Source organism: Acomys russatus, chromosome 14 (genome assembly GCF_903995435.1).
Source record: "Acomys russatus chromosome 14, mAcoRus1.1, whole genome shotgun sequence".
Classification (NCBI taxonomy): domain Eukaryota; kingdom Metazoa; phylum Chordata; class Mammalia; order Rodentia; family Muridae; genus Acomys; species Acomys russatus.
The window spans coordinates 54,293,579-54,317,999 of NC_067150.1; the positions used below are offsets into that span (position 1 = coordinate 54,293,579).

At 48.1% G+C, this 24,421-nt stretch overlaps 1 non-coding gene across 1 annotated transcript; it reads left to right on the top strand.

Moving 5' to 3' along the window:
• The first annotated feature begins 19,278 nt into the window (after positions 1 to 19,278).
• Positions 19,279 to 19,385, top strand: LOC127198839 (U6 spliceosomal RNA). The gene has a single exon (XR_007831877.1). It is a non-coding gene; the product is annotated as a U6 spliceosomal RNA (small nuclear RNA).
• The last annotated feature ends 5,036 nt before the right edge of the window (positions 19,386 to 24,421 follow it).

Genomic DNA, 24,421 nt, shown 5'->3' on the forward strand with positions numbered 1-24,421 from the left:
GTGTGTATGTGTATTTGAGTGTGTGCTCATGTCAACTCCTCTTAACTACAACAAAAAGGCCAACGGTGTCACTTGTGGAAAGAGTATCATCAAAGCTGAGGTCTGTGTTTCATTTAAAGAGAAAACACTATTGAGTTAAAAAAAAAAATGATGTGGCACCAGGCATGGTGGCGCACACCTTTAATCCCAGCACTTGAGAGGCAGAGGCAGGCAAATCACTGTGAGTTCTAGGCCAGCCTGGTCTACAGAGTGAGTCCAGGACCGTCAAGGCTACATAGAGAAACCCTGTCTCAAAACAACAACAACAAAAAAAAAACCCAACAACAACAACAAAAAGACGTGACCCCCATTGATGCATACTGCCACGTACCAAAACTCTGGATCTATTTGGTTTTAGACAAATAAAGGAAGGCGACAAGGATGAGGAGGAAGGCATACACAGTGTGCTTTACAGAGGCACGTAGGTCACCTTTCCTCCGGAGCCATAGGCCAGAGCTCAGCTGCAGGGCCACGTACCTAACTGAAAGCATGCTTGTAAATGTAGTTTTATTCTGGGTGGCTATATGTCCAGCTTAAAACAAACAAACAAACAAACAAATAAACAAACAAAAAACATGCTCTTAGAAAATTGGAAACAAGCTGGGTGGTGGTGGTGCACACTTTAATCTTGGGAGGCAGAAACAACCGGATCTCCGAGTTTGAGGCCAGCCTGGTCTGCAGAGTGAGTTTCAGGGCAGCCAAGACTACACAGAGAAACAAACTCAAACAAACAAACAAACAAACAAACAAACAAAAAAAGAAAATCAGTACCACAGAAATAGGAGACGTGTTCTTATTTGGTTCAAAGTAAAAGGAAGTACAGGCGTCTATCTGACATTGGAGGTGTGCGTGTCGAGGAGTAAGATGGGCAGATGCCGTGTGTAGCTTTTCACTGTTACTCTGTACTAGAAAAATGTTGTTTGGAGCAGCGGTGGGCGGAGATAAAGCATTCCGCTTCTCAGACTCTCTCCAACCGGCCACATGATGCTGTTGTGGCCGTGACAGGAGACAGCGGGAGATACACGAGAGCCCCTGTATCTCAGCTTAGCCATCCTTGCCCTTTGCCTTGCTGCTTTTTTCATTTCTGAACTTCAAGCGCGAGGGTGACCGGGGAGCAGGCCACCTGTGACCAAGAGGCGTAAGGAGCCAGCTGGCAAGAGTCCCAGCACGGAGGATGCCATGGCTGTGGCTGCCCTCACCTTGAATGCACACCTCCCGACCTCTCAGCAGGGAAACCCAGTGTGTAAGCCAGGAGAACAGGCCATCGTGTGTGTGTGTGTGTGTGTGTGTGTGTGTGTGTGTATTTCCTAGGGAAATATGCAGGAAACTGCAGCCACAGCTGTTTCCCGGAAGAAGTCATGAACGGGTTGAGGACCGGGATAGACAAGGGTTGAATTGTTTACAGTTACATATCCAACCAAGGATAAGCACTGAAATACATAATAAAAATTTTAAAAAGATTTATTTTATTGAGCCTGGAGAGATGGCTCAGCAGTTAAGAGCACTTGCTGCTTTTGTAAGGGACCTGGATTCGAGTCCCAGAACCCGTGTGGTAGCTCACAACTGTCTGTTGGAGAGGATTCAATGCCATCCTCTGTCTTCTATGGACAGGAGGCATGTATGTGGTGTACAGACATATGTGCGGAAAAACACCCATAAACATAAAATAAAATATTTTAAAAACATTTTAAGATTTATTAATTACTTATATGTGTGTGAGTACGTACAGGCAGGTGCTGGGGGAGGCAAGAAGAGGGCGTCCAATTCCCTGAAGCTGGAGCAACAGGTGGTTATGATGTGGGAACTGGAAAAAAGAACTCTGGTCTTAGCTAGGCATGGTGGCGCACGCCTGTAATCCCAGCACTTAGGAGGCAGAGGCAGATGGAGCTCTGTGAGTTCGAGGCCAGCCTTGTCTACAGAGCGAATCCAGGACAACCAGGTGACACACAGAAACACTGTCTCAAATAACCAAGAAAAAAAAGAAAGAAAGAAAAAAGAACTCTGGTCTTCTGGAAGAGAAGCAAGCACTCTTAACTGATGAGCTGTCTCTGCAGCCCCCAAAGAATTTACACAATGACAACAGTAAAAACAAACAAACAAATACACCTAGAAGGTGTGGTGGTGCACGTCTTTAATCCCAGTATACAGGGAGGCAGAGCCAGACGGATCGCTGTGAGTTCGAGGCCAGCCTGGTCTACAAAGTGAGTCCAGGACAGCCAAGGCTACACAGAGAAACCCTGTCTTGAAAAACCAACCAAAACGAAACAAAGCCCATTCTATTCCCAGTTACCTCTCTTTCTACCATATGTTTGCAAATCAGATGTGGGCTCGCAGCTCCTGTTCCTGGTACATGACTGCCTGCGGCCATGCTCCCCACCTTGGTAGTCTGCAGGCCAGAAGAGGGCACTAGATCTCATTATAGATGGTTATGAGCCACCATGTGGTTGCTTGGAATTGAACTCAGGACCTTTGGAAGAACAGCAGGTTCTATTGACCTCTAAGCCATCTCTCCAACCCTAAGTGCTCTTTAAAAAATTATTATTATTATTATTATTATTATTATTATTATTATTATTATTATTATTGGTTTTTTGAAACAGGGTTTCTCTAAATGCTTTCTTTTTAAGTTGCCTTGGCCTGGTACTTTGTCAAGGCAATAAAGAAAATAACTCAGGTAACACTGTTTTATAAATTCAAGGGCATAAAAACCATATTCTCCTGAAGTCTTATGATGAATCAGCCTTCCCAGGCCATCGTCAGAGCTGGCCAGAATAAATCTGATTACTGATTCAAGAGCTGAATTTCAAATATTGCTAGTTTGAAATGAATGCTATCCGGTATACACAACAAAACTGGGGCTGGGGTGACTGCTTTGTTTCTCTTGGTCAGAGGGGAGCTTCAGCGAGAGTCTAGTGTCGTGTCTTTTACGCTGCATGCCCGCTGTCCTAGTTCATTCCTTCAAGTACTTACTAGTTGAAATGAATTCATTGTCTAGCTGAGAAATCTGAGGTCATTAAAGCCTGTGATGGTTCACATTGACCGTCCGCTTGGCAGGACGCAGAGCCCCTGGGAGTCAAGCCTCAGGAGGTTGTTTAGGTTAAGTTAGCTGGCATGGAGACCCGCCTTAGACGTGAGCAGCAACTTCCCATGGGCTGGAGTCTTGCGGTAAGAGAGCTGAGCGGCAACATTCATTTACTCTCCCTCCCTCCCTCCCTCGCTCCCTTCCTCTCTCCCTCCCCTCCCCCCACCCTACCTCCATTCCTCTCCCCCCTCTCCCTCCCTCCTTCCCCTCCCCCTCCCTCGGCTTCCTGACTGTGCCTCCATGTGACTAGTTGCCTCATGCCCTCCCGCCATACCTCCCCTACCGCGGAGCACCGTGCCCTTGACCTGTAAGGCAAAATAAACCTTTCCTACTTAAGTTGCTTTCGCCAGGTGTATTTTGTCACAGCAAGGAGGAAAGTGACAAACGAGGTCTAGGTGAGCTACCTGGAGAGGTGGTCTTCCTTGATGAAGGTCATCTACTTCCTGGAGAAGAAAAGCCGCTGCTTCCGTGAGCTTCCAAGGTCTCACATGGTCTACGGTACACATGCACGCACGCACGCACGCAGGCACGCACACACGCAGGCACGCACGCACCTACGTGGCTAGAATACTCATTTCCTCCAATGGCTGCCCTACTGATAGTCACGGGGATTACAAATGACTCTGCTGCCTGGGATGTTTGTTTGCATTTTCTTCATTTTACCCTTAGATGATTTCTTTTTAAAATGACATTTGTTTGTCATCTATTTATTTATATGATGTGTGTGAAGGTCAGAGAACAACTTGCCCTCGTTGATACACTGCCTCCAGCAAGGTTGCATCACCCAAACGGCACCACCAACACGGGACAAAATGTCTGAGCCTGTGTGTGAGGGACAAGTGTCATTTCAACCGCCTCGGGACACCTGTGGAGGTTGAAGGCTCTCCTACCTTCACGTGGGCCCTAGGGATTCAGCTTCCGGTGAGCACCTCACCTGTGAGTCATCTCCCAGGCTCCCTTATCTTGCATTTGGTTGGCTGTTTTTCCGCCCCCTGGCTTCCTAAGAGAAAAGCTTGAATTATTGATTTACACTTTCTTCTTTCCAAATGCATGTATTCAGTGTTGTAAATCTACCCCTAAGCACCGCTCCTGGAACAGCTCACAAATCTTCATAAGTTTTGTTTTTATTTTCACTTAGTTGCAAATATTTTCTAATTACACTTGAGATTTCTTCTTTTCATTCGGGCTTTATTTCAAAATCTGCTGCTTAACTTCAAGTATCTGTGAGTTCCCTGGCTCTCCTTCTGTGTAACTCCGTCGTATTCGGGAAGCAGACACTATGATTTGAATTCTTTGAAATTTATTAGATGTGTTTTATAGCCCCGATTGTGGTCTATTTAGGCGTGCAGTCCATTTTGCTTAAGCAAAGTGTCTATTACATGGTTGTTGGATAGAGCTGTCTGCAGACGTCTGCTTGATTGATGGTGTTGTTGAGTTCAGCAGTGTCCTTGCTGATGATTTGCCGACTGCTGGATGTGTTGGTTTTGTTTTGTTTTGCTTTTTACGTTAAAAAAAAAAAAGTGTTTTGCCTGCACATATGTCTGTGCACCACTTGCATCTACTTGCATGCCTGATGCTTTCAGAGGCCAGAGCAGGGTGTTGGATCTCCTGGGACTGGAGTTACCGACAGCTGTGTGGGTGCTGGGACCTGGAGTCGGGTCCACTCCACAGAGCCTGTGCTCTTAACCACTGAGCCATTGCTCCAGCCGCCACTGGACTTGTTCTGGCAGAAGGGAGCTGGGATCTCCAGCAGTGATGCTAGGCCGGTTCTTGTCTTTGCAGCTCACTCAGCTTTTGTTTCCTGTGTATTGACACTGTTTCTGTGACATACACAGGAAATATTTTTGTGTCTCCCTGAAGAGCTCACCCTTTCCCCATCATATAGCGCCCTGTAACCTTCCTTGGTCTGAAACCTGTTCTGTCTGACATTAGGACCGCCAGCTCCCACTTCCGTGTGATAGGTGCTGCAGCATCTGGTCATTTTTTATCCCTCTGCATCTAGTCCATATTTAAAGTCAGTGTCTTAGAGACAACAAATACATGTGCCTTATTTTTGTCTCACTTTTGTTTAGACTGCCTGACTTTTCACAGTATGGTTAAAATAGTTGAATTAATGCTCGCTATATTTATTATTATTTCCTGTTACTTTCCCTCTGTTCTTTGTTACTTTGGGGGTGCTGTTGAGACTGGGTCTTGCTATGTTGCCCTGTCTGGCCTTGAATTCATGATCCTCTGGCCTTTGTCTCTAAAGCAGCTGAGACTAAAGTCCTTAGGTGCTTGCATACTGAAAAGGAAGCATATTTTTTTTACCTCGCAGAATGAAAACTCCAAGGTCATCAGCCTCAATGGACTGCCAGCACTTTTATTACCAAGTAAAAGGGTTGCTCCTCGTCCCCTCAAGCTCTTTCCTCATCTTCTAAACAGATAACCCAGACTCTCCAGAGTAGACCCCAGGAGGACGCCCCTGGGGACCAGCCTCTTGAGTACTTACTTACATGGACTTTAAATCCATACTCAAGCATACCCCTTCCAGCAGTCTCAGAATATGGAGTCTCCTTTCTTAAGCCCAAACCAAGCTGGGTCTAGTTCAATCCTGTTGTTGTGATAAACACCCTAGCAAATGCTTAGACGGGATGGGCTTGTTTTAGCTCACAAGCCCAGGGTGTGGCCATGTGGGAAGTAATGCAGGGACATAAAGCATCTATGTATTCGTATCCCATCTCTTCACGAGTGGAGACAGTAGCTTCCTCTATTTGTACGCATCCCAGAGCCCCAAAGCAGAGAGTGGTCTTCCCACAGCACTGAAGGCAATCAAAGTCAATCCCCTACGGCAGTGGTTCTCAGCCTACCTAAGGCTGCAACCCTTCAATACAGTTCCTCTGTGGGTTCCAGCCCAGCCAGAGCAGCATGGCTAGATCCTGTCTCAAAACCAACACAGACACAGACACACAGACACACAGACACACACACACACACACACACACACACACACACACACAGAGAGAGAGAGAGAGAGAAAACTTGGGACTTGAGGCTGGGAAGATGGCATGCTGGTTAAGAGCATGTATTGATCTTGCGGAGGATCTAAATTCAGTTCCCAGTACCCACACGGTGTCTTACAACTGCCTGCAACTCAAGTTCCAAGGGGTCAGACCCTTCTTCTGGCCTCCACAGCTCCTGCAAGCAGGAAGTGCACAGAAATTCACCCAGGTGCACACACACATATACATAAATACATAATAAATACTTTTGTAAAACTACCAAAAACACACAAAACCTCATCACACCCCATAAGTCCTTGCAGCCCCCTTTAGTCTTCCCACAGGTTCCCCCTCCTGAAGTGTTCCTCCTCAGTGCCTCAGCATCCTCGGACCCCACCCATCCCTGAAGATCCCTCCTTTGTGTGCTGGGGGAGGGGGCACTTTCTCACACTGCAGGTGGGCGGGGAACTGGCCAGATCTCTCTGGGAAGCAGTTCTGTAACCTGACTCAAAAGCCTGAAAAATATTTGTGCCCTTTGTCCCAGTAATCCTATCTCTAAAAAATTCTGCCTAAGGAAATAATCAGAAATGCTGACAAGGGTAGATGCTTAAAGATGTTAATCTCGCTGTTATTTTAACAGTAAAAAACTGGAAACAATCTAAAGGCCCCCACAGCAGTGGCTAACTTAAATAAATCGTGCTAAAATGGAACAAAATATCATGCAATCAGTAAAAGTTATCATTTTAAAGGAATAGTTGACTGGCAAGTTGCATGAGTGAAAGCGGCACATAACCCATCTGTACAGTCTGGGGCTGGTTTCTACCCATGTAAAAATAGCTAACACTTCTGGAATGTCTGCTGTGGCTGTTACCTACACTCCCTGCGTCCTGAGGACATATTCCTGTCCTGTTCACACCATTACCCTCACTTTGCAGAGAAAGAACAGCATCAATGTCTGTGGAGTGAGGAGGCATGTGGGAATATCTTCTTTATCCTCTTGTGGCCGTGGCTGTAGACCAGGGTGGCCTCGAACTCACAGAGATCCACCTGCCTCTACCTCCTTAGTGCTGGAATCAAAGGCGTGGGCCACCACCGTCTAGCTTTCAGGTCTTTCTTAAAAGAATCAAAACAGTTTTTTAATGTGTATGGATGAGTGTTTCGCCAGCATGTATGTCTGTGAATCACATGCATGCAGTTGCCTGATGAGGCCAGAAGAGGATATGGGATCCCCTGGAGTTACCCTGTGGGTACTGGGAATCCAACCCAGGCCCTCTGCAAGAACAGCCAGTGCTTTTAACTGCAGGGTTATCTCTCCCTGTCCTGGTTCCCAATTCTTGAAGGAGGGGATGTTTTGGTTTCATTTAGCTTTGTGGAGATTTTTGTTAGTTTGCTATCTTTTTTGTTTGCTTGTTTCTCTGTGCATCCCTGCCCTGTCCTGGAACTCCGGCTATAGACCACACTGCCTTCAAACTCAGAGTGATCCACCTGCCTCTGCCTCCAGAGTGCTGGGATTATTGGCATGCGCCACCACACCCGGCTTTGCTGTTTGGGTTTTAGTTATTGTTATTTGAGGTTGTGTGTGTGTGTGTGTGTGTGTGTGTGTGTGTGTGTGTGTGTGTGTGTGTTTTAGGATTTTGTTTATTTCCGTTTGGCGTTTGTGCATTGCTTTTTTTTTTCTCCAGCTAAAGTGAATGGCTGCCTTTTGGTACTACAGATGTTAGTCCCAAGGAATTTGAACCACACACAGAAAATGAAGCCATTCCCCGCAAGGTTAATCCCATTGCTAGAGCTGGCTCTCGCGTCGAGCTCTCTGCTTAACGTTTTAAAATGTGTCTAGGGATAGAGGCACTTTCAAGCAAGTGCCACCCTCCTCCCAAGTCTATGAGATGCCCAGCTGGAATCCTTTAAGAGAGCACTTGGTGGTATTTGTCCTGAGGGGCCCCTTTCTCTTGCTGTGGCTGGTCTCCCCTCCCGCCCCCCCCAGTTGGAAATCATCTCTGATCCAGACGGTTCCAGCCCAAGGGCTGGGAGTTGGGCTGAGAAACCCCAGTTCCTGGTCTGACGCATCGTTCCTTACCTCTGCCATCAAAGGCTAACATCATTCCTTCGTGTTCCCTAGTCCCCCGGCTGGTCCACTTATAGGACTCTAGCCCCGAGGCTCCTGCGCCTTGTCCACCCCGTGCCCCCCCCCCCCCCCATTTCCCGCTGAATCGAGTACCCTTCGAAGTCTGTTTCACTTAGAGAGGAGAGGCCAGAGAAGGGGAGGTGTGCCATTGACCAGCGCCAGCAGCAGCAGCAGCAGCAAGCGCTTAGCATTGCAGGGCTGATCCCACCCACTCAAGGGCCTCTGGGGAGCAGGGCTGAGGGCGTGCGGAGCAGCAGGAAGGCGCCTCGAGGGCGTTGCATCCTGGGCGAGCTTGCTTTCAGGCGGCCAATGCCTACGGGAGTGGCCAGGGGCCTCCTACGTGGAGCCGTCGCCCCCTGGTGGCAGCGTACGAAAGGTACAGCCCGCCCCCGCTCCACCCTTGCAGCCCAGAACTGAAACTTGCTAGAAGGGGAAACCAGTACCAGTGGGCCGGGTCTGGAACCTGAGACTCCAGGCAAATTCCCCATTCAACTGACGCTTACAACGACCTCTAGAAACTAGGAGGAATAAACGTCCCAGGCTTAAGATTCTACTCAAGCTATTTTAATAAGGAGAACATTAGTTAATGAGGAATGTCTAAAAAGGGAAGATGGCTGGAATATTAGACAGGTAAAGAGAGTCACCAGAGCGCACCATAAGAATAGGAAGGAAAGAAGTGTGGAGATGGGCCAATCGTGACATCAGTCAAAGTGGTCAATTCCTTAGCCTTCTCCCAGGATGGAAATGTAGCAGTGGGAGTGTCTGCTCAGGTTGCCTTTGTCAGCAGTGTAAACAGCAACTCGGTACTGTCATTTATGAGAGGCAGGAGGAGGAGCTGGGGAGATGGTTCAGGGGTTAAGAGCACTTACTGCTCTTTCAGATTAACCTAGCGTTCAAGTCCCAGAACTCAGCTCACCACTCTAGCCCCAGGGACACACACACACACACACACACACACACACACACACACACACCATTGTTAGACAGTAGGGAGACTCCTAACTGCAGAAGTCGAGGCAGGAGCCAGACTGACACCCTGAGTCTAGGGCTGGGGTTGCTGGGCTTACATAGAGGAGGGGTGGGGGAGGCATGGGGGTGGGGGCAGGACGACAGATGATTGCTCAGAGATGCCGTTCCCCAGTTATTCGGGTATTCCGCCTTTGATAACCTTCCCACAACACACCTCGTTATGGCGCAGCCTCAGCGACCGGTCCCACAGCTTTCCCCTGGGTCTCTGAAGACCCTCTTAACAGGTGTGCTTTCAAGGCCAGCCCACCCTGCTTTACCTGATCTCTAGCTGGTGGCCCTGCCAGCAAAGAGGGCTAAGCTTACAGGATCCCTTCACGAAGACTCCAGGAAGAACCATTGTCTCTGGACAATGAAATAGCACTTGAAATAGTGGGGGGTTTCATTATGACATTGCCATGCATCAACATGTACTTTGCTTATATTCACCCCAATAGTTAAACTTTCTTGTTCCCCAGCCCCCTCATCCTGGCGTCTGTCTCCCCCAATAGTCCTCTTTTGCTTTCCTGCCATACAGGTCCTTTTTTTTTTTTTTTTTTTTTTAGACAGGGTCTCTCTATGTAGTCCTGGGCTGTCCTGGACTCGCTGTGTAGACCAGGCTGGCCTCGAACTCATAAAGATCCGCTTGCCTCTGCCACCTGAGTGCTGGGCTTAAAGGCGTGCACCACCACAACCCATGTCCACTTTCTAAACTCTAGATTCTGCCTGTGAGACACAAGCTGGGACGGCTATCCCTTCAAGGCTGGTGGCAAACATGGAGCTGCAGGACTTGGTGACTATTCAGCTAGAATTTGGTCTTGTTCTGGTCCCCTCACTCCTTGGATGCTTTGATTCTTCCCTTTATGAAAAAGAATGTCCGCTCTGGGACATTGTATGTTGGAAGTTTGTGACTTGTTTTAAACTTTGAGACATTTTAAAAACAGTTCGGTGTGTGTGTGTGTGTGTGTGTGTGTGTGTGTGTGTGTGTGTGTACTTGCATGCGCGCGTGTGTGTGTGTGTAGATCAGGAATTCTGGTGACCTGGTTCCCACCATCTACCTTGTTTTAGGGTAAAAATCTCATCATTTCTGCTACTTGGTTGCCAAGGACCAAATCCAGGTTGTCAAGGCTGTGTGGCAAGCACTTTACTCACTGACTTACCTCACCAGCCTAGGTCTGGACTTTTAAAGTATTAAAAATGATAGATTAAAAAAAAAATTTTTTTTTATTTTGTGTGTATGAGTGTTTGCTTGCATGTGTGTATGTGAGCGATGCACATGCACTGTCCTTGGATGCCAGAAGGAAGAGGGTATTGGCTCCCTTGGAACTGCAGTTCCGGGCATCCTTGAGCAGCCATGACGTCCTCTGCAAAACCAAGATGTGCTCCTATCTGTTGAATGTCTCTCCATCTCTGCCTATAGGACTTTTTATGTTGGATGCACTTTATGTTGTAAGATGGTCATGAGCCTATGGGCACATAATAGTACTACCCCATAATGTTTTAATGTGGGAGAAATAGAATAAGGAAAAATACCAAGCACACTTGTGTATCTTTTCCAGTCTTTTCCTCATGAATGTGGAACACAGTTCTAACCTCACTACATTTATGGATTTGTGTTCTACTGTCCACACGATGCCAAACAGTTCAAGCAAGAAGGAAATAATAGACTCTACCCCCCCCCCCCCGTGGATCAAAAATATGTTTAGTGGGGCTGGTTGGTGGCTCAGTCATTCAAGTTACTGTCATGCAAGGAGGAAAGCCTGGGTTCAGACTCCCAAAACCCACATAAAAAGTTGGAAACAAGCCAAGTGTGGTGGCGCACACCTTTAATCCCAGCACTTGGGAGGCAGAGGCAGGCGGATTGATGTGAGTTCGAGGCCAGCCTGGTCTGCAAAGTGATTCTAGGACAGCCAAGATAACACAGAGAAACCTTGTCTTGAAAAACCAAAAACCAACCAACCAACCAACCAACAAAAACCTGGAAATACTGGTTTACATGTATAACTCCAGCGCTGGGTGGAACTAGGCAGAGACAGGTAAATAGCTGAAGCTCATTGACCAGGCAGCCCAGCTGAACCAATGAGCGTCAAGTTCAATGAGACCCTGTCTCAAAAAATAAAAGTGTGGGCTGGAGACGGCTAAGCTACTGAGGCTACTGAGTGCACTGACTCCTCTTGCAGGGGACCCGAGTTACAGCATGACCACAGGCAGCCCACAACCACCTGCAACTCCAGCTCCAAGGAGACTTGATGGCGCCTCTGGCCTCCAGGGGCACCTGCACACACATGTGCACACCCACACAGACTCCGCCCACACTCTCCTGGGCTCATTCTGCTGTGAAAAGTTGTAACCCTAAATAAATACATTTATTATATTATATGTCAATTAAAATATCTTAAGTAGGGGCCAGCAAGATGGCTCCAAAGGTAATAGTACTTACTGCGTCTTAAGCTGGGCAGCCTGAGTTTGATTCCTGGGAACCATGGAAGGACGGAAAGAGAGAACTGACTGTTGTCCTCTGGCCCGGTGCTGTGACATGGGCCCACACATCCTCATGCATACGCACACATACATACAACAATAATAATATACTGAATAAAATTAACACAAGAAAGAGGTTGTGGGCTGGAGAGATGGCTCAGAGGTTAAGAACACTGCCTGTTCTTCCGAAGGTCCTGAGTTCAATTCCCAGCAACTACATGGTGGCTCACAACCATCTATGAGATCTGGTGCCCTCTTCTGGTGTGCAGGTGTACATGCAGGCAAAACACTGTATACTTAACAAATAAATAAATCTTTGAAAAAAAGAAAGAAAGGAAGGAAGGAAGGAAGGAAAGAAGAAGGAAAGAAAGAAAGAGATTGTACCCAAGACTGCCTCCCACAACCAATTTTCTCTTCAAAGGTGAGAGCTTGAAAAGCCACTTATCCAACTAGTGCGGCCTTGACAGCTGCAGGAGCATGCGCAGAAGGGATGGGGGGGAGGAGCATGCGCAGAAAAGGCGGGCGGGGGCGGGTACTGGAGCTGCTTCTTTCTTTATGTCAGCAATTGTTTACAGCAATCTGGCATCATAGGATTCAGTTGACAATCACAGTGCATGCTAAGACCAATACTGAAATGCTACGTGTGGCCATAATACCAAGTTGTTATCACTGGAAAGTGGAGTTATGGAAGGCTGTCATTGCATGTGCTTTTGGGTTTTGTCTTACAATGTTTGATTTATGATGAGCCTGCTTTTTTTTTTTTTTTTTTTTTTTTTAGAAAGTGTTTCATGTATTTATTCCACAATGGCCCCAAACTCACTATGTATCCAAGGATGACCCTGCATTTGTTGTTGTTGTTGTTGGGTTGTTTTTGGTTTTTATTTTTCTTTTTGAGACAGTGTTTTTCTGTGTAGTCCTGCCTGTCCTGGAACTCACTCTGTAGACCAGGCTGGCCTCGAACTCAGAGATCCACCTGCCAAGTGCTGGATTAAAGGCATGTGCTATCATTGCCCAGCTGACCCTGAATTTCTAATCCTCCTGCCTCCACCTCTGGAGTGGTGGAATTACAGGCACACACCGTCCCACCTAGGGCTTCACATATGCTAGGCAAGCTCTCTCCCAACAGAGCCATGCCACAAACTCCTACTTTTTTTTTTTTTTTTTAATCTGAGCAAGGCTGTCACTGTGATGTTCAGGGTAGCCCTGAGCTCAAGATCCTCCAGCTTCATCCTTGATGTAACGCGGACGTTCCAGGTACGGTACCACCCCCAGCCTCTGCTGATGGTGTTTTTACAAAGCTGAACAAGGCAGAATGCACACACATTGGGAGGGGGTGTACACCAGGCAGGTACTCGACCAACTAAGCACATCCGCTGACACCTGCCATTTTCTTTCTTTTCTTTTCTTTTCTTTTTCTTTTTCTTTTTTTTTTCTTTTTTTTTTTTTTTTTTTTTTTTTTTTTTTTGGTTTTTTGAGACAGGGTTTCTCTGTTTAGCCTTGGCTATCCTGGACTTGCTTTGTAGACCAGGCTGGCCTCGAACTCACAGCAATCCACCTGCCTCTGCCTCCCGAGTGCTGGGATTAAAGGCGTGCGCCACCACGCCCGGCTCCTTGCCATTTTCTTATCCTTCATGCTCACCTCTTAGCCGTTCTTTTTATCATGGTTATCCCCACATCTGCTCTGTTATCCTAACACATCCACAGGGATTCTGCAACAATTAATAAATGTATCCAGGGAAGATGTGTGCGATAGTAAACTGTGTGTATAGTCAAAAAGGCTGAGGCAGGGCTAGCAAGATGGCTCAGTGGATAAAAGTCACTTGCTACCAAGTCTGAGGACCTGCAGGCCCACAGGGTGGAAGGAAAGAACTGACACCTGCCAGGTGTCCTCTGACCTCCACATGTGCACACAAGTAAATAAGTGAATAAATAAGTAAATGTAAGAAAATAGAAAGGTTGAGGCCGGAAGTTCTCCAAGACAGGAGAGGTCCTGAAACTGTGCTCATTGGCCACAGAATCAAGATCAGGGATGCTCTCGGCTGGGAGGCAGCTCAGTGGGAAGAGAGCTTGCTCCTTGATGTCCAGCACTTACATAAAACCCAGGCAGGGCAGAGTGTGCTGTAATCTCCGTGCGGAGGACATGCAAACAGGAAAACAGCTGGGGTTTGCTGGCCAGCCCCTCTAGCCACATCGGTTCACTGAGAGACCCTGCCTCAAATGCGGAAGTGGAAGACGGCTGAGAGCAGCACTTGCTCTTCCTGAGGACCAGAGTTCAGTTCCCAGGACCTAAGTTAGGCAACTCATATTAACTCGAGCTCCAGGGGACTCATGGCCCTCTGCTTGCACACACACAGGCACACACACACACACACACACACACACACACATTTATACACATAAACAAAATCTTCTAAAAGATGAATTGGAGAGCAATAAAGGGCTTCCTTCTTCAACTTCCACATACATGTGTCTATCACACACACACACACACACACACACACACACACACATACACAGAGGCACACACACATTTATACACATAAACAAAATCTTCTAAAAGATGAATTGGAGAGCAATAAAGGGCTTCCTTCTTCAACTTCCACATACATGTGTCTATCACACACACACACACACACACACACACACACATACACAGAGGCACACACACATTTATACACATAAACAAAATCTTCTAAAAGATGAATTGGAGAGCAATAAAGGGCTTCCTTCTTCAACTTCCACATACATGTGTCTATCACACACACACACACACACACACACACACACACACACGGTGGTGCACATAGGTGCACGTGCTCATGTACTAGTGCACATACACAATGGGAAGTCTGAAGAGTTTACAGGCAGATGAAGGATACGTCAGCCAACATAATGGATCTGACCAAAGGCCTTCATGATTCTCTTTCGGAGCAAATTTCTTCAGCAGAAAAATGGCGGCTTCTAACACAGATGTGCTATGAGACTAAGTGATAACTGCACAGAAAACAGCTGGCGCAAGGCACAGTCCTGCCAGTTGAGTGGGCTTGTTTCTGTTTTTAGCTCAGCAGTATACTGATCTGACATAAACACAACGCATGCATCTTGACGTCCTATGCTGCTTGCATTATGACCCCGGGACAAAGCCAGGCAAAGGCTCTTCCCTGGAACGGCATCCCAGAGCCTCTCCTCTCCTGCTCGGTGAGGTGCCATGTTCCATGTCACCAAAGTCCAGAGGACCTTGTGGTGTAAGTACAGATGAAGTTCAGTTTTTAGTTAAAGAACCTAATTTCTGGACATTTATTTGGGGGTTACAGTGGCGGCTCAAGCAGCTTGCAGACACTAGAAGTTGAGGCTTTTCCTTCACTCAGCTGCTAAAGTTTAATTCACTCTAATTATTTCATATGGCACCGACTATAATAGTTTCATAATTTCTAGTATATTAAGCACTTAATATGTTGTGTCATTTGAAATCACATATTAAATTCAGCAAAGTACATTTTAATGAGAGTTAAGTGGTGTGAAAATATTAACACAATATGATGGTTTGTCTTAGCACCCTCATTTCCTAGTTTTTCGAGTCTTTCCTGATGGCACCAAGTGCCTCACTCACCAGGTAAGGGGAGTGGTAGCTAGTACCATGCCCTGGGAGAGGCCCCAGACCTCTCAGGAGTTTCCAGTGCCCTTTCTCATCATCTCCACCCTGCCTCAGCCTGGGCAGCAAGGGCAGGGATCATGGCTTCTACCCTAGAAGTCAGAACTTGGCACCTGGAAAAGTGGAAAAGGCTTGCAGAGGGGCTGCTGGGACTCATGCATTGCAGCTCTTCCCTCTGTACCACAGCCACTGTCTGTCAGTGTGGCTGTGACCAACATTTGGAAGAGCGTCCTATGTTTCTTCATGCCCTGCAAAACCACACAGACAGGCTGCCTCAGGCAGAGAGGCCAGCAGATCTGCCTTAGATTCAGCTCTTCCTCCTCAAACAAACCAACAAAATTATCATCATTGTGTGTGACTTGTGGGTGTGTTCACATGCTATAGCTCACATGTGGAAGTCAGAGGGCAATTTTGTGGGACAGTTTTCTCCTTCTACTATGTGGTTTCCAGGGCTCAAACTCAGGCCAGCAGTCTTTTTTTTTTTTTTTTTTTTTGGTTTTTCAAGACAGGGTTTCTCTGTGTAGCTGGCTGTCCTGGACTTGCTTTGTAGACCAGGCTGGCCTCGAACTCACAGAGATCTGCCTGCCTCTGCCTCCCAAGTGCTGGGATTAAAGGCGTGCGCCACCACACCTGCCCAGCTGGGCCAGCAGTCGTATGTGGCAAGCACATCGCCTGCTGAACCACCTCACCAGCTCCCTACCACTTTTTCCCTGACTCTTGAGGCACGGTCTTGGGTCACAAAGGATGATCTTTACATATTAAATAATTACAGTTTAACAATAGTGCTAGACTTGGTGCTGCATGCCTGTAATCCCAGCACTCAGGAGGCAGAGGCAGGTGGATCTCTGTGAGTTGGAGGCCAGGCTGGTCTACAGAGTGAGTTCCAGGACAGCCAGGGTTATGGAGAAAGACCCTGTCTCAAAAAAAAAAAAAAAAAAAAAAAGGAAAGAAAATCAAACCTGGTCTGTATTCTCTCACTCAGGGAGTGGGAAGTCCCACCTCCAATAGGAACAAGCCACCAAACCTTGTCTCTTGGGGTTCTATAGGCCAAGACACTCAGGGAAGACTGTCTACACTCAGTCACCTCAGTTCTGCAGAAGGGGGAAAAGCCCACGACTCTGGAGGTTACAGGAGCTCACTGCTACTGTAGCTCCAAGATGTCCTCAAGAGTGCCCACATTCTTTTGCGTTAGTGCCTATGTCCTAGGGGCTGGGGACTTCCTGTGAAGCCATGATCCACTTGGCTCTCCCCTTAAAAATGTCCTTCACGTGATCTCCTCCAGCCTTATGCCATAACCATTCTATCTCCTCCATTGACCCATTATCTTTGCCTGTTTTCTGATGCTATAACAAAATACCCCAAGGCTGGGAATCTGTACAGAAAAATAGGTTTATATATCTTACAGCTTTGGAGGGTTAAAGTCTGTGACTGGGTAGCCCTATCTGCTGGGTCTTTCCTGAGAGTATTTGGTTGCATCACGACACAGAAGACATCCTTTAGCAAGCCTCTATGGGCTGCTGCCACAACAACAACAACAACAACAACAAAATGACGTAGTGAGAGGAAGCCAAGGATGCCAATCTGAAAGAACAACCTACTGTCATGGTAAAGAATCCAGTCCTTCTCCAGTCAGCCCCAGCCCAGCAATAGTCCGCTTCCAGGAGAAAAACAGTAATCTCTTCACCAGTAGTGGCCTGTGGCCTAATTACCCTCCACTTGGTCCCACCTCTGGATAAAGCTCTAGGCACAAAGCACAGTAGTACCCTGCACCTTTTCCCACGTTGGGCCTTCAGGGCTGAGGGAAGCGCTGTCCTTCCCAGCAGGTCTGGCAACTAGGTCTACAATAGCTCTTGTAGAACCTTTGGGGGCCATCACAACCCAGGGATGACCAGCCCTTGTAAACTGAATACAAAAACGTTGGAATTTAAATTTTTATTACTTTTCATTTTGTGTATGTGTGTGGTTAGTGTGTGCCATGGCCAGTGTGTGTAGAGGTCAGAGGACAACTTGTGAGAGGACAGCTTCTCTCTTTCCATCATGTGGGTCCTAGGGACCCAGCCCAAATCATCAGACTTAGCCCGATTACCCACTGAGCCACCCTGGAATTTTTACATCTTGCAAATTATGTTCTCTCAGGAAAGCCTTTCACTTTCACAGCTGCAACGTGTCAAGGCTGAACAAGATGTTAACAGTCAACAGTGCTCTGCAGGCTGCTGCTTTCAAGCTAAAACAGGGACCAGAGCCAGAAGGAGTGGAACTAGAAACTGGATTCCGCTGCCCTACAACCTCTGGACAAGAAAAAAGCAAACAGACAACAAAACCAAACAGACCACCTCCAGCTTCAGAAAGTCAGGACGGGAGAACCAGAACCAGGTAAGGCTGTACCTGTCACCGTGACACGTGTGCGCAGCCACTGTGTGGAAAAGGCTATCCTTCTAAACACGTGAAAAACAAACGTAGCCGCTGATTCAAGTTTAGCATCGTCTCCCATCAATGCTATTACCGTTTGGTTATTTGCAATTCCCTTTTGTAAATCCGAGGGAAACATTGCCCAAATTAGCTCTTTTCACTCAATAAAGGCCATTATTAGCATTCGGAGTTTTGCAGTTGCTTACTGCTTATTTAGAGGGAGGTCACGTGAGAATCTGGGCAGCGTGCACCTGATTTCCATCTCACTGAAAACAGGTAGGGAGAGGGAGGACCCAGCTTCAAAAGCCAGGCCTGGCAAGTCTGCTTAGGCTGCACTCCAGTCCTTCCGGCTAACGCAGGCTAACGCACGCAGGCCGAGCACTGTACACAAGCCCCTGGTTCCCCGCTGGTGGCCTCCCTTGTGACGAGTGGAAGTGACTCCAGTGGCTTTTGCCTAGGAGTCTCTGTCCCCGTGCACTCAGGGCTGCCTCCGCATCAAGTCACAAAGGTCGCTCTGTGACATCCCTGGCTCCGGAGCTCCCTGCTCACTGTCTGTCTCACCTTAAAGAGCTGGCGGTGACACGCCATCGCTCCAGGTTTGTCAGAGCAAAGAAGGAAGGGAGGAAGAGTAATCTGAGCTTGGGGGGTACTGTCTAATCGTGACCGAGGGGGAGGGCTGCTCTTGCTTCAGAGTCCTACTGTGCTGGAGAATCAGGCTTGCATCCAAATCCCAACTTCTTTCACGGCGCGCAGGCCCACTTGATTTAACCTTCCAGGATCTCAGTTTCCAAACCTGCAAAGTTGGGGGATCATACCCATCCATTAAAGTGCCTGGCTGGCCCTTAGTAAACGCAGGAGCTGAGGGAGTGGCATTTACCCCTACGACCACCGCCAGCCGCGGGCCCTACTCGGAAAAGGCTGGGTTCCAAAGTGAACACCTCTTTGCCTTGGCTCCAACCGTAAGTCACTGTTTCCGACACGCCGGGGGAAACTGAGGCGAGACGCCCCTCTCCCCCAAACCGCATATACCCAGATCAGGCTACTGTGGGCAGCCGCGTTTTGGATGGAGAGTCTCAGAAGCGGTGCGGGCTTGATGAGCCATTAGCAATCTTTGCCTCACCCTCGGCGCCTTTTCCCTAGGGATACACTGGCGCCCAGTGCGCGGTGGGGGTGGGGGACCCCTGCGCGATCCCGGCGCGGCCAGGCGCGAGCACAGCGCCCGTCACGTGGCAGACCGTGACTACGCAGCAGCGCAAGGCTCCGCCCGGAACAGGTCTAGTTCCCGTCGTCCCTTCATTTGCATATACAATGTAGAAAAGAAATTTCCAGATAAAACTTAATTCACGTTGAGCCTAAACTAAAAAATACAATGTTTAATATAGAATTTAGAAGGTACTAAGTTATCAAGCCATTAAATATAAAATCATTGTGCAGACTTCTCACCATAACTAGTAAAGTTTTTATTATTTTGTCCCTATATACGTTCTGAGAAGACTGAACATTCGTGCTCGCTTCGGCAGCACATATACTAAAATTGGAACGATACAGAGAAGATTAGCATGGCCCCTGCGCAAGGATGACACGCAAATTCGTGAAGCGTTCCGTATTTTTCTTACTGCCTTTTAGATTTCACGACCACAGCAGCCTCAGGGCTTTCTTTCCGTTCTTTGTCTTTTGCTTGACTCAGTGGAACCACAGTCCTGAAGGAGTGACTGTGAAGTGGGGCCTAGGCAGACCCATCGCTTTGTAACGCGCCTTATCCGTGCGTGGGCTTCAGTTGCAGTTTGTGATTTATTTTATTTTTTGAGATAGGGCTCACGTATTCCATCCACCCTGACCTCGAATTTGCAGTCAGTCTGAGATAACCTCAAACTTCCCATTTTCCTGTCTCCACCTCCCCACTGCTGGGATTACAGACCGGGGATTACTACTCCACTTGGCTCTAGCTCAGCTCTCTTCTCTCCTCACTGACGTTTTTCTTCACCTTACCTCTAAAGAATGGTTTCGCCAAAGCCCTTCGCTGCAGGTCCCAAATCGCAATGACGTTTAGGCCTGATACATTTGAAGAGACAACTGGCTGTGAAAGCAGACTTTTCTGGTCTGCACATTATTTAGTCGCCAACTAACTAATAAATAAATAGTAATAAATCCTAATTATCAAAAGGAAGAAGAAAGGACGGCCTTCCTTAACTTCAAATTTCCTGTGCTGATTTACTCAATGCTTTTCTGAAATATCAATGTCTGACTCAAAGGAAAAAAAAAATGGTGTGTTGCTTCGCTGGTTCCTGAGCCTGCGCATGGGCTGCAGCGGTTCCTGGGCTTGCCCCAGTGGCACCTGTGGTCAGCCGGGAAGACCGGGGCGGGCTGGGAGAACGCCACAGGCTGCTCTGGCTGCAGAGCAGCGTTCCACTGGGTACCTAGGGTATGCAGGGGACATGACCCTTTCTTGATCACATTGGCGAAACAAGATTTGTGGGACTCCTCCTTGCATCTCGGTTTCTCACGCACGGACTGGTAGACAATTCTTTTGAAATCAGATGTACCGTTTGGGTGAACAGTTTTAAACTATCTCCCGGAGTGCTGCCAATCAAAGACACAGCCGATCCTTAGCGGGGCGCCCGTCTCCTCCTTTAGTAAGGACTGGCAGGATCGCTCACGTTGGGATGGAGCGGTTTAGGAACACAACTGCCCCGAGGAAATCCCTCATTCTTCTCGACGTGACCTGTGGTTCTGTTGGAGTATGCCATCCTGAGGGCCCGAAAAACTCTAATGCCCTGGCTGTCTTCTCCAGCCCTGCTCTAACTTGCTCAAAGAGCTTGAGCCAATCCCTTGTCCCATCCCATTGGCCACCTGTAAGCCAACAATGTTGGCACCTGAGCATAGATAACTTTCCAGCCAGGCTCCTTGTGGCTGCTTTCAAGTGTCTCCAGAAAGTTCAGAAGTCCAGGCTGGAGAGAAGCACTGGTTTGTCTCCTTTCCTGGGCCCTAGAGGAGTGGAGGGCCACGGACTGGGAAATACACCATAGGGAGTTGCCGCCTTTTCTGTCACACAGAGATCCGCAGGGGCTGCCCTCCAGGCTTTGCGTTCATAAGTTACACATACAAACCAGTTGTGTAAGCAGAAACACAGAGTTCCAATAACAGGTGGTGGAGGCTCAGTGAAAGCAGCCACAGAGTTTGTGATGTTAGGCACTCCACTGTGGCCCGCGCGTGGTGAGGGGCAGGTGAGGTGATTTGGAATGGAGCGGGCAGCAAAGGCAGCGATGCTTCTGGCCCGTGATCTGGATTCTAGGTGGGTGGTGCATATCTGAAACAGACCAAGGTGGCACTGTTTGGCCGGGTAGCTGGGAGTGTGTGGATGCATGGGTGGCCGTGGACTTTGAAGATGTGAGGTGATGTCTTTGCGACAGTTGGGACAGGAGGAAGTTTTTTTTCTTTTCCTAGGTTGATAGCGAATTATTTAACACCCTACCCCAACACTAATTCTATTGATGAAGGATCTTCTTTGTGAGCAAGCTTGTGCTTAATTAACCTCATGTAAATGAGCATAATTGCTTCTCCGTGGCTGTTGTCCAGAAGCACCCGGGGACTCCTTCCGTCAGATGGTGCCTACATCTAGATGAACTATCCTTTCACGTGGACAGTCCTTGTGAGTACTTCTATGCCTGGGTTTTACCGTAGGAGGTGGCAAGGAAGAATAAGGTGTGCCCTTAGTTGTGCAGTTGGACTAGCAGACTCGTACATGGGAGGAAAACAAGTCTCTCGCTCAGCATTTGCAGCTGGTGGAGAGCGGCAGTCTGCCCCCACATCGCTCCCAAAAGGGATGCAGTTCCTCTGGAGAAAGCGGTGGGAAGTGGAAGGGGTTTATTTACATGGCTCCTTGCCTCCAGACTTGTCTTCCAGCGCCAGAGTCTTGTAGAGAACCAAGGGGGAACAGGGTTGTGAAACTAAACGCCCATAGAAAACCTCGTGTGAGACATTCTGTGTCCACAGTTCCCCCTTCTCAGCTAGAGCGAAGGTATCTGAGTCTGGGCCACGAGCGCTGGGTGTAATGCTTAAAGTTCATCGCAAGGTGGCAACATTGTGGCGAGAAATAGACATTAAAAATCCTGAGTGTTTTTTAAAGCATATTTTCTCTATTAATGTTTCATTTAACTTAATTAGAATCTGGTAAGCTAATTAAAGTAGCTACGAGCCCCGCAATCAGCAATAATTCGTATAATTATTGATAATTACATCCATACCAATCGTTTGGTTATTAACATTTTGGGGGGGAAACAAGCCATTTCGAAGTGATGCAGAGCCCAGGAGGGTTTCTCTGTTTTGTGGTTTTATTTTTTTTGTGCGATGGAACTTTCTAGGTCGGATCCGCCTACACCTCCAACCCTCAGAGGCTCTGTACCACCCAAGGCTCCCCTTCTGGCTAACCCCAGGTCCCTGTATACTTTTCTCCTCTTTGTGGGAGTTTGAACGAGAATTGAATGTTCGCCAGTCTCTGGGTCTCTGTTGGTGTGTAAGCCACGAACCAAAGCTTAGGTGGCAACTGTCCTGCCCATTTTACAGAAAAGGATTATGCATTTACACAGAGGGAAACTCTGCAAGTGCCATCTGCAAGCCTGGACCTCTGGGGAGGGGGTGTGCCCTGGGACAAGTCACTTCCTAAGTGTAACTCACTTTTGCGGTGGGTGCAGGCCAGGTGTGAAAGAGTCAGTAAGCATGCCTTTTCCACCTTGCCCTATGTACCCTTCAGAACTCTCCAGAGGGTCCCAGAAAGGTGGTTGGAAGATGGAGCCTCACAATTTGCCTGACGTCCTCACCACTCCTTCCTACTTCCGCCTCTTCCTCTGCGGATCTTGCCCTCTGGGTATAAGAGGCTTTAAGGCTTACAGCCCTGGCATAGGGATCGGCCTCCTGTGCCAGCATCAGTTTCTCTTCCCCGTTGCCCACTGTGTCCTAGCTCGCCTGCATTGTAAGAGGCCTCCCCCTGAAACTCTCTGGCTTAGGCAGCTAGGTCTCCTGGCCCAAGACACCCTTGAGAACTGCAGGGGCCCAACTTCATTTTCAAGGTCTCCTAGAGAGTGCTTGGAGCTAGCCTGGTCCCCTAGAGAGTGCTTGGAGCTAGCCTGGGGTTCTAGTCTGAGAGCCTAGGAGTCTTGGAGACAATAGTCCTGGCAGCCTTCTTAGAGGGCTTCCTTGAGCCTCAGGGCACAAACATCCGAACATCATTTAATAGAGATTGGAAAGTGAGGCTCTGGGGGGGGTGAGGGGGTGGTGGTGGTGGAAATAAAGGGTACAATGCAGGACCTTTGCTAGCTAGAAGAGGCCATGAAATCCAGTCTGAGATGAAAATGTCCGAAGAGTACGCTCTTTTGGTTTCATCTTCCACATTGCTTGGGGAAGGGGTGTGTTTCCTCCAATTATATTGGTTGTCTGTGGCTCACCCAGCAGCCTTGTAGAAGCTGAGGCTAAGTGGTCCCTAGGTGAGGCTTTACACTCCTGGGCCACAGCCTGTAGAGCATCCTGGCCCTTGCTCCTGCAGCTACCAGGCCTCACCTTCCTTATTGGGGTCCCCCAGCTCTACAGATCCGTTGGGACTAGAAGGGGTACATCATTAAAATGCAGGCAGAGCTCCCTCCTTGGGCATTGACAGCCAGTGTGGCAGGGCATCTGTCTGTGCCCGTCCTCAAACTCTCAGCCCGCCTTTTTCCAGATCTGTGTAGCCAAGACCCATTCTCTGTCCTTCACTCCTCACCCCTACCAGGCCAGCACTTCTCAGTCAGGTCTGCTGTGCCCACTCCAGCAAGCAGACAAATTCCAAATGAAACCGGGGATTCCTAGGGGGCCTGGAGAGGGTCTCTTGCCTGAATGCACCCCAACCTGCAGATGACTTCACACACAGGAGATGAAAGGGGCAAAAATTAACTATCCTGCTCTACATGCAGTGTACTGCCTTTCCCTAGCTAAAGCCCACAGGGTGTCTTAACCCAGAGCCCTATGGAGAAATTTGGGTGTTTTAGGTGAGTCAGAAGAGTTGTCCTAGGAACCCTATTTGATCTCTTGAGAGAACACCACCCTCCCTAACCTTGACAGTGGTCACTGTCCTCATTCGCACCCTCCTACCCCACCTTTGAGTGACAGCAGTTTTCACCCTCCCCTCCCCTTCCTATCCACCACCTGGGCCCACTCCCATGGAACAAGGTTTTTCTTTCTTTCTTTCTTTCTTTTTTTTTTTTATTAAAAACAAGTCACGGATACAGGTCTCCCCAAATAGGCTCAAGATGGTCGCCATCTCGTGAGTCAGTTGTGGCCCTTTTAAAGTGCTGTTATGTTACACCGCCGCTGCCACCACCACCACCACCACCACCACCACAACAACAACAACAACAGAAATAAAAACACCCCACAAAACAAAATCCAAAGAGGAATGAATGCAAAAAACGAGGACTGGAAAGGGGCCCAGGGGAAGTAAAATAACTTACAGCATAAATAATAAAGTGAACCTAATACAGAACCAAGAGACTCACAGTCCGTTTATATCCATTGCACATAGCCACGTTGTCGTTAGGAACAAGAGTTTCAGAAGTGGACGGGCCAGGGAGCGCGAGGCCGCAGCCAGCAAAGATGCTACATTATATTTACAATCCGGG